This window comes from Python bivittatus, unplaced genomic scaffold, assembly GCF_059951505.1.
Source record: "Python bivittatus isolate LINGU-HERP-01145 unplaced genomic scaffold, Pbiv_v1 ctg000330_np1212, whole genome shotgun sequence".
NCBI lineage: Eukaryota > Metazoa > Chordata > Lepidosauria > Squamata > Pythonidae > Python > Python bivittatus.
In genome coordinates, this window is record NW_028277058.1 from 22,019,221 (window position 1) to 22,030,207 (window position 10,987).

Genomic DNA, 10,987 nt, shown 5'->3' on the forward strand with positions numbered 1-10,987 from the left:
AATTTAAATTAGATTGCCTATAATAACAGGAAAAGAAGCATCAGGCTACAGTGATTATCAAGGTTTATTCTCCTTGAAAAGCCAAGGCCCAGAATGGTTACACAGAAGAACTTCTCATTTCAGACAACAGTCTTCCTCCTTGCCAGTTGAAAAGCTATTTTAAAATAACAATGGCTATCCTCTACTGTCACCAAACCACTAGCTGAAGTTACATTTCTGTTGTACAAAAACTCTGTTATACCGAAGCAGGGTAATTATTCCAGACATCTTTTCCATCATCTGCTGGCACTTTTAACTGAAGATGCCAGAAATTAAACATTTCTTTCTGTATAGCACACCCTTCAGGCAGTCCCAATCAGCACTATCCCTGATCTGTCAACTGTTCCTACTTGGAAGGCTTTTGTGGGAATGAAACACAGCCAAGGCATTAAATGGCATACACTAGTGTCCAAAGTAAATATGTACAATGTAATATACCATAACACAATCTGATATATATGAAGTATGTTTATCATTGATTGTACGTAAAGCTTAAAAAATGAAGGCTTCTAGTCTTGCTCTGTCATTGTAAAAAGAAAAACTTTGTAAAGTTAAAGTGCCTTTTCATAGAAATCACTCCTCCATTGTAATCATTTTTACCTGTTCATTGTAAAAATGTTAAGAAATAAAAGTGGAGGATGTGAAATATATAAGAAACCATTGCATTATATGTAGTGCATATTATGGTATTTTATTTTATTCAATGCAATATTTCTAGTGCTGTTTGTTTGTTATTGGTACAGTTATTTGCTGTATCTTGATCCTAGCAAGAAAACTTCCAAATAGCTATACTAAGTACAGTGGTACCTCTACTTACGAACGCCCCTACTTACGAAATCTTCGAGATACGACCAGCTCCGGCCCCAAAAATTTACCCCGATGTGCGAGCTCCGCCTCGAGGTACGGCCATTTTTCCACCCTGACACGTGGTCTGCGGCCATTTTTCCGTCCTGTCACGTGGTCTGCGGCCATTTTTCCGCCCCTGACACGTCCGTGGGCGCTTTTCCACCCCAACATGTGGCGCACGGGCGTTTTGCTGCCCTGCCGCGCGGCGCGCAGGCGCTTTTCCGCCCCTGACGCATGGTCCGCGGATGCCAGAACGGATTAACGGTAATTACATTGAACCTTATGGGAAAATTTGCTTCGGGGTGCGACCAAATTCGGAGGGCGGAATGGATTAACCGTATTTACATTGACCCTTATGGGAAAATTTACCTCGACTTGCGACCAACTCGACTTGCGATCAGAGTCACGGAACGGATTAAGTTCGTAAGTAGAGGTACCACTGTATAAGAGTAAGGGCTTACTTCACAAATGAAGATGCCTGCGAATATAGGAGAAATACACTTGGTTATATTGAAAAAGAGGACTTTTGATTCACTGATGGTTTGGGTTCAATTTGATGCAACAAAAAAATATTTTCATTTTATTTGCTTCTGTAGTTCAGCTTTTCTTAATTAAATCATTTATGTTATTATAATACTATGGATAAGGTTATTAAAAAGCTGAAGCTGAAATCAACAAGAGCTTTTCTTCTCCAATCATCTTACATGCATCTGTGTACCAACCAAAAGCTCACCCAACTCTAAATTTCTAGAATCCTAAAATCATGGGATAACTAACTTACAATTCTACTGGTGTCAGTAAAACTGCACATGATTTATTAGTTTGCAATCATGAATGATGAACTTTTCTGAAACATGCAAAGCAAGCAATACTATCCACTCATTTAAGAAGTCATAAATGAAATTGCAAGAAAAGAGTTGTCAAATGCATTAAAACAGGTATCAGAGTGCCACAAATTCTGTCTGGGGCCATCTGCAATATTTTTTTAATGATTTGGAAGAAAAGGTAGAGGGAATGTATACCAGGTTTACAAAAGTGGGTGGACTACCTTAAAACCATAGAAGACACATAAAATTCAAAACAATCCGGCAGGTTAAGGGCACAGGCAAAAAAAGTAACAATTAAATTTAACAGATATATGTTTAAAGTTCTTGACTTAAAATAAACCCAAAGCACATGTGGATTGGGAATACCTGGCTTGTAGTTGTGAAAAAACAAATTTATAAGAGTATTTTTTTAAAAAATATATATTTTTTTTTATTTTTACAACAAACACAAAACATACATGAACAAACAAAAACATAGAAAGGCATAAAAAAAAGCATCTTCCATTTTATACCGTGTGTCAACCAGTTACCAACTCGTTGGTGCCCCTTTCATAATCTTAAATTCTCATATCATCTATTCAAAATATACTTGTATACTTATCAATTAACAATTATTAATCATTCATAGCTAATCTATAGAATCATTTATTACAAAAAATTTTAACTTTCAATAGGATTAGTAATACATTTTCATCTATCGATTATATGTGTATATATATAATAATTAATATCAAATTTCTATTATAAAATTTCCTAATCCATTACATTACTATATTTTCTCAGTGTCATATAAAATTATTTATCTTCTTACTCTAATTTCAAATCTCAATTTAACTCATCTCTGCACATTCCATAATTTTCAATAACTTCCTCCTGCATAAATACTTTTTAATTTTTCCAATTCTTAAAAGTTACAGTTCTAACCAGTATCAGTTACAATATCAGTTACAGTTCTAACCGGGTTACAGTTCTAACCAGATTCTTGACTACATGTTTCAACAAAAATGTCTCTAATTTAAAATCTATATGTTACTATATTCAACCATGTATAAATTTTAGTCTAATCTCTTGAAACATTTACAATCAAATACAGTTTTTAACTATATATCTCAGATTTATACTTTATTCCAGCGCTTGCATAATTTTGAGTTCACCCTTTTCATTCAATATCCCAAAATATCTAGCTGTTTATTCCTTTTTCTATATTATTGGATAAGAGAAAGCAATAATAAATGTCCTTTCAAACATTCTGCTTTTTGAAGCTTCTGTCAGTTCCATCATTGTTGTATTCCCCTCGTTTTTTCTTTAAACATCTGAAGTAGTTTCTTTCAATATTGTTTTACTTCTTCTTTTTGTGCATTCTCTTAGTACAATTTTCCATTATAATCTTGTATAATCTTTTTCTCACCCTCAGTGCCAAGAACAAGTCTGTCCCTCTTCATTTATCAATTGATTAACCCTTTTTGATTCTCAGTTTATAAGCCTCAAAATAGTTCTGTTTAATGTTTCTGATTTTTTGTACTATTTCTTCCTTTTCCATTGATCCCATTTTATGTTTAATTAAGTCCATTTTAGCTTTAATATCTTTTTTTCTTTTTTTTTGCGGGAATTTCTGCAGCTCTTCTTCCAGTTTTTTATAGTCATCCTCAATAGTTTAAAGATCTTTTTCTGCATTGTGTTTCTCGTATAGTTTATTATCTTGATAAACCTTCATTGAGTCAAAGGATTCTTTATCTTTGTTCTTGCCAAAAATAAGAAAAAAAAAAAGCAAGAGGAGAAAAAAAAAAAAAAAGAAGAGGAGGGAAAAGACTAAGTCTCTTTAAAAAAAATCCAACTGAGGGGGGAATGGAGAGCAAAGCAGAGCTTCTAGCAGAAAGAAGAGCTACTGCCACTAATCAGGGCTCTTGTGACTAGCTCAAACTTTCCATCTTGATATTTTCAAAATCGCTTTCAACTCCACTTTCTTGTTTATAGTTACGGATGGCACCTGTATAAACATGCACATCCCACTATCTTTTTAGAAAGCACAGGGTCCTTGAGCATGCGTCACAATAGAAGAAAAAAAGCACTATGTCGAGCCTCTAGATGGCAGTGCAACTTTCTTTCATTTACTTTCTCTTAACTCCACTTTCCCCATTTCAAAATCAAAAAGTATAAATTTCTTATAACAATAAAGAAATCTTAGAAAAAAGGCTTAAGATAAAGAGTTATTGAATATTAAAAAGAAAAAGCCAATCCAGTTAAAAATATATTTTTTTAAGAGAAAAACATCTTGCCGATTCCACTAAAAAGGGAAAGTTGAAAAGAAAAAAAAAATTCCCCCCTTTTTTTATAAGGCTCAATCTCGCCGCTTAATCCACTTTTCTTCACTTTTAAAATTCTCTTTAAGTTACTTAAGGTGTTCTCTAAGAATAGTTGAATAGTAAAAGTCCATCTCACCCAGTTGACACCCCTCTCTTCCTTCTTCCTTTGGAGCTGTCCCGGCTTTCGCAGCCATTTTGGCTGCCTCTCCTCCGCCGGCTTCAAGAGCTTCTCCCGGGATCAATCTGGGACTTGCGGCGTCCCTGAGATCCGCGGGACGCGCCCTTTGCGATCGCCATCTCTACGGGACGGCTTAGGTCCATTGGGACCGTCCAGGGGAGGAGATATCGGCTGCGATCCTGGGAGCCCAGGATCGCCCGCCGTATCGCCGCGACGCCAGCTCCGCCCTCCAAATTTATAAGAGTATTGTCATTTTAAATATGCTAACATTATGTTAGATTACATCCCAAAACTTTGGAATCTGACTGTTTTTGAGGAGTTACGGCTTTATTGGGTGTGCACTATTGCTAACAGAAACTCAATTGCTATATAAACCATCATTTAATGGCAAAGATGCTATAAAATATATGACAAAATATCAAAGATGTTTCAAGGTTCCCTGTCATTGTCCAACCAGAGGCTATAGATTGCAAAGAACATGACAGTTCATAAGCAACAACTGCATCATCATCATCATCATCATCATCATCATCATCATCATCATCATCATCATCATATATTAAACTTATATGCCACCAGACTCCCAGTGACTCTGCTGATCATGGAACTAGAGTTAAGTTCTACCATGATAAAATCAGATATGCTACTATAGGGGTGGACAACCTATGCCCTTTTGTGGCCTCCCAGAACTATAATATTGCAATTTTGTGCAAACTGACTGAATGCTGGCGATATTATTTCTGTGTGTTGGGGGACGGAGTGAAAATTAAGGATGGGAATGGGAGTGGGAGGTCTCTGAAATGAACCACTTCCATTCTTTCCCTTAAACCCCAGAGGCCTTAAAATCAGCATTGCTTGGCTTTTGGTAGTTTTGTAGGGGAAAATCAGAATGGTTTAACTTCCAGAACCTTCTAGTCCTAGGTCCATTCCCATTTCCACCCTTAAACCTCTGAAAAAAATGGGCTAAAAAATTTCAGCCTTGGCCCTTACAGTGATATCATCAAATGACATTCTTCAGCCCCTTGGACATTCAAGAGGCAGAGCTGTGGATTCCCAACCTCTTGTATATTGCTCACCTGGGCTACTGTAATGTTGCTGAGGTTCTAGAATTTGGAACCTATCGATGTGTATGTAATGGCAATTTTCTGTCTTGCTTTTTCTTTGGAGTTTGGGTGGTCAATATATGAATATAATAAAACTTCACAAGAATGAAGGAGCAATTTAGGATTGAAATATATGTTCTAATGTTCTAAATATATGTTGCAACAGCTCAGCCTTCAAACTATCTTCCCCAACTTAGTGTCTTATGTACAATTCTTCTAATGGATAATTTGATCCAAAGGAGATTTAATTGAATCTACCCTTTGTATCAAATCATCATACCAAATCTTAAAATCTATTAGAGACATTTGAATCTGGTGTCTTCAAATCACTGTGGAGAGTGTGAGAGCCAGTTCTTACATGATTCAAAGAAAACAACCCAATATCAAATCTGCCTGTTGCCAGAAAAGAGACAGATGAAAATCAGACTTCCCACCTAAAAGGGACGGCTGTCCAGCCTGTTGATTTCAATATAAATAGGACTTATTTTGTATTCACTTCAGTCAGTGGAATTCTTTCATAATGGCTCTTTACTTTTTCTGCCATACATTACTTATTAGATGTTCCTGGATTCTTGTATGTCTGTTTAATTGGCTTCAACTTAGTCTTGCCAGGGAAAACTAACAGAGAAATTCAAAGGCAGTTCACAGTTTGATGGATGTTCTGGCTTTGCATAATCTGAAACATTGTTGCAACTTTTTCTGTCCATCAACAAAACAGAGGAGAGGTTGAGAGATGTGGTGGGTTCTCTGATACTGAAATAAGCCCTGAGCCAGTGAATGTTATTTTCTCCCCACCTTATGTATATCAAAGTGCATAAATATTAATGTACAGTGGCATCCTTGGGAAGGGTGTGTGTCAAAATCGGAAAGAGAGTATGCATATGTACAAAACAGATTGACACCAGGACACCGTGCCCACCATCTTGCTGATTTTGACATTTCTCCATGAATGACTATGCTGGGGTCTCACTCTCCTGTTAGCTTAATTTTTAGTCATGGGCTCTTAGAGAAAAAGGGAGACAGAAAGAAAGAGACTTAGATTTAGCTTTTCTTTTTAAAAAATCTAGTTTGCTTTACCTTTATCCAAATTCATACTTTTTAATCCTTATCTTTCCTGAACAGTAAACCTATTTGTGAGATAGATAGCATAGTCCTGTGTTCATCTGTCTGCAGTTCATTTTCTCAGTCTCCTCTTTCAATCCCCATTTCTTTTCCCTACTTCTTCCCTGAATATTTAAAAAACGAAATTCTCCTGTATGCTTAAATAAACAAAGAAAACAAAGAAAACATCTAAATAAACCAAATAATTCATTGGTTTTCTTTTTGTAATTTCCCTGTGTTTATCTTGACTTGTTCTGCGTTTGTGAGAAAGTTCAGGATAATATCCATCTTGTAAGACTCTTGCATATAATATAGATTAATGTAACGTTAATAGTTTTCTATATGTAATATTATTAGGTATTTATATACCTAATAATGAAAGATGTGCAAACTTCCTCCTTTGAAAAAACAAAATGCATAAGCAGTGTATAATGCGTCATTCCCAGAAGAGGACAACCCTGCCATTGAACAATGCCAGCCATGCCAACAGCCCAGGATAGCAGTCAGAGGGTGCTTACTTTTAAACAATTTGTGGAAACAATTCCAACTATTAAGTTGGAATAGGGTTTTTTTTGTTTTTGTTTTTTGCACTGGCTCTGCACAGCTTCTGTGCAAGCTGTAGAAAAATTGGAAACTGCTGTCCTTTATTCATCCCTGATCTCTGCTTTAAAATAGCTGAAGATGGAATATTTTTTTTTAAAAAAAGTACTGAAACTGTCGAAGCTATCTGAGTGAAACTTTGCAGAGTTAACGTTCACTAAAGGGTCTCCTGGTTTCAATCCATTCTGTCAAAATAAACAAACTAGCAGCAGGCATTTTTCTCTCCCCTATTATATCGTATTTCAAAACTTTTTAAATGAAATCTTGAATCAGTTCAGTTCACGTTTTGTTGCTGTTGAGTCTCAAACCATATTTCACTGTGCCATCTTCAAATCTCAGATGTGTTTGCATACCTCTATTCCAGGCATTTAGACTTAACCAGCAAGTGTGATAATTGTTGAAAATGTTGGTGGTTGAAATTCACGAATCAGAAAAGCATTCAGACTGGGGGACGCTGTTTTTGACAATCAAATAACATATGTGTGTATGCTAAAATAAAAACGAGGAGGAGGAGAAAGATGTTTTATAAAGAAACAAATTTTTCAGGAGCAAAACTTTTGACACATCTGGTGACTACTATATTAGGTCTTCATTAGGAAGATTAAAAATAAAATTAATAAATTAATGTCCTTTAATTTATTAAATCCACATCTGTGACCGCATTGTTTATCCCTGCAGAAGAGGAAAACAATTAATGGAAAAATAACGAAGAAGGTGCTGATAGACAAAATGTATGTTGTACTGCAGATGTGGGTGTTTGAACATTTTTTAAAGTAGTGTACCTACTCATGACCTCTCTTTGCTATGTACCCTTGAGGGAGGGTTTCTACTATCTGAGAAACACAACCCTAAAGAACATAATCTCTCTCTCTTCTCTCTTCTCTCTTTCTCTCTCCCTCTCCCTCTCCCTCTCCCTCTCCCTCTCTCTCTCATCTATCTCTATCATCTATCTATATATCTATCATCTCTCTATATATATCTCTATCATCTATCTATCATCTATCTGTCTATATCATCTGTCTGTGTGTCTGTCTATCCATCTATCTATCATCTATCATCATCTCTATACACCTATACACAGAGCAGAATGACCCAAGTTCTTGTCTTTCTTTAGGCACAGAAGCCAGCTGGATGACTTTGGACCAGTCGTCCTGTCTTGGCCCTAGACTGGGAAATTCAAAAGCATACATCTCTCAACCCACTCTGGACCAGGAACTCTGGAGAACGAGTAATTAAGTATAGTATATGGGCTAGCAGCATAAACCTAGGTTACAATATATAAAGGAGGGCACAGTCTTGTAACAGTCTTCTGAGTATTTATAGTCTACTTAACATTTATTGGCTAATCCTGGCAAACACTGAATGTACATCAAAGGCAGACTCCATCTCCTTTCCAACCTCCTTTAAGTAGCATCAGGCCATGAAAGAAAAATAGGCAATCTAATTTAACAGCACCATCTGAAGGTGGTTATTGTCAAAAAATGGCTTTGGCTAAGTAATTATTGATAAGAAAATATTACATGTGCCTTTTAATTTTAATTTATAGCCTTATTTAGCTTTTTATGTGACTATCTGCTTCTTAAAAATTGGCAAGTAGAACTTGATTTTTTTAATCTAATTCTGAACAAATGGAAATGGTGCTGGAAAGCTTTACTACACTAATAATTGAAAACACTTTCAGCATCTTAAAAATGAGATGCTGATACATAGATAAATCTAGTGACATATTACAATGCTGACCTTCTGTGAGTGGGCAAACTTTTTCCACTTTGCTGGGGATTGTATAACACAGTCATTAAATGCAGATTATCTTTCCAAAGAGAAAAAGAGATTAATGAGTCAGACTGAAATGATGAATTCAATGAGCACAATCAGACACACTTTTGAAATTTCCCTACAAAGAGGCTTAGGGTAAGAAGAAATTGCAGGGCCCCATTGGCTTGCCTAAGCCCAGTTTATAGAAGCAAAGCAATGCACAGAAACAGTTGTTGTTATTATTATTGTTATTATTATATTATCATAGACAGTTTTACATTCCAGCATATATAATAGATATAATATAAACATAATATTGTCAGATTCCTAAGAATCTGTATGGTTTACATAATCAAGATAAGTTTTCAGTTTTCAGTGGAAAGCTAAAAATAGAGGATAAATCTCTTTTTCTAACTTTACTATGCTTAACAATTAACAAAATAAAAGTATACTTACGTAGAACAGTAGTAATACAAATGTATCTTTTTAAAATGAAAAGTAAAATGGAAGAGCTAGAAAACTGGGTAAAAGACAGGGTTTACTGCTGGCCTTCTCACCTTCTGGGGGTGTAGTGCCAGCCAGCACTTTTCCCAGATGTTTCTATAATGAACAAGTAATATAAGAGTCAGGACAAGATAGTGAGATACTTAGCTAATCTCAGTTGTGCAGATCAGTAATGATGTTAAATGTTCATTTCTTCGATATCTTCCTTTCCCTTTCCTTCCCTTCTCTGTGAAATAATATTAGCCAGACCTTCTCAGCTTTGTCAGGAAAAAATAGAAGAAAACTCTTATTGATTAAGAAAATGGTAATCTAAATTACCATTGCAATGGGGATTTTATTGACTAGCAGATTGGATAGCCAGCCTCAACAAATTCTATAAATGCATTGCATTGTCTTTTCTCATATTATTCTTGCTCTCAATTTTGAGTTTTCATTTATATTTAAATGAAACCTTTTCTGGAAGTCTTTCCATAAAGAACTGAATTAATGATAAAACACATCTGAAGCTCCAGAAAATGAACTCTTGGATTAACTCTCAGTTAATTCAGCATAATTAATATAATCAAATATGTTGATTTTGCATAACCTATATTTTAAAATCACATACTAGCATATTCCCCAAACATGCTATGCATTTTATATCTATTGCATATTTCAAATTCAATATATGTAACTTTCCTGCAAAGAATTTTAATCTTTCTACATTCCTTGGAGGGGAGAGTGAAATAGCAAAAGCAGATGAGTCCAGAGATCTGAGTTCCTTGAATCAGCTTCCATCTTATTTGGGTGATGGAAAAGGTGCCTCTTTCCTTTTCTGAAAGCTTTGTGATAAAGACACTGAAAATAGTTGGGAAAGAATAGCATGTCTGGTGGAAAGAAAAAGAGTAGCATGGAAGTTTCTGGTTAAAGAAGAAACTATATATCCTTTTATGCCTGAATCTATCCACTGCAGGATGAAATCTTCTTCACTAGACTATAACCTATGAGTCTAGTTATAGATGCTTTTCAACTTCCTACTCTAGGGTTGAGAGAGAGCTACTGGGCCAAAGTCACCCACTGGCTTCTGTGTCTAAGGGAGGAATAGAACTTAGGATTCTGCACTCCTAGTCCAGCACCTGAACCAATACATCACATTGCCTCTCACTCTGTCTGCCTCTTTGCCTCTATCTATCTATCTATCTATCTATCTATCTATCTATCTATCTATCTATCTATCTATCTATCATCTCTCTCACACACACACACACACCCACACACTTCCGGGATCACTCATCAGGAGTTGAGTCATCAGGAGCATAGTTATAGATAAGATAACTAGTTTTATTTCACTGCTATATCCTGAATCAGCACAGCTCTTAGATTAGTGTCAGGATGAAATGGGTTGGATGGTACCAGTAACATAACTCTGAATCCTGTTAAGTCAGGACCTTTGTTGTAGATTGTTCCTGGATCCAGGAAATAGTTTACTTGGTATTATATTCTTTTTCAAGAAGGATGAATGCTGAAAGAATAAATACTGACACTAGAGAACTAAGTAGTTATAATGATAAAAATGGTATTTTTCTCATCTTTCATACAACCACAGCTGTTCCTGGGTTATTATCAGGTAACTGAAGTGAATCATATTTTCATAGCTTCATGTCTCAGTACTACTGCACACTCTATGGAAAATACAATGGAAGGGGGTGCCTAGCCATTGTAATAAGCTGCTCTTGAAAGAGCAGCACTGGC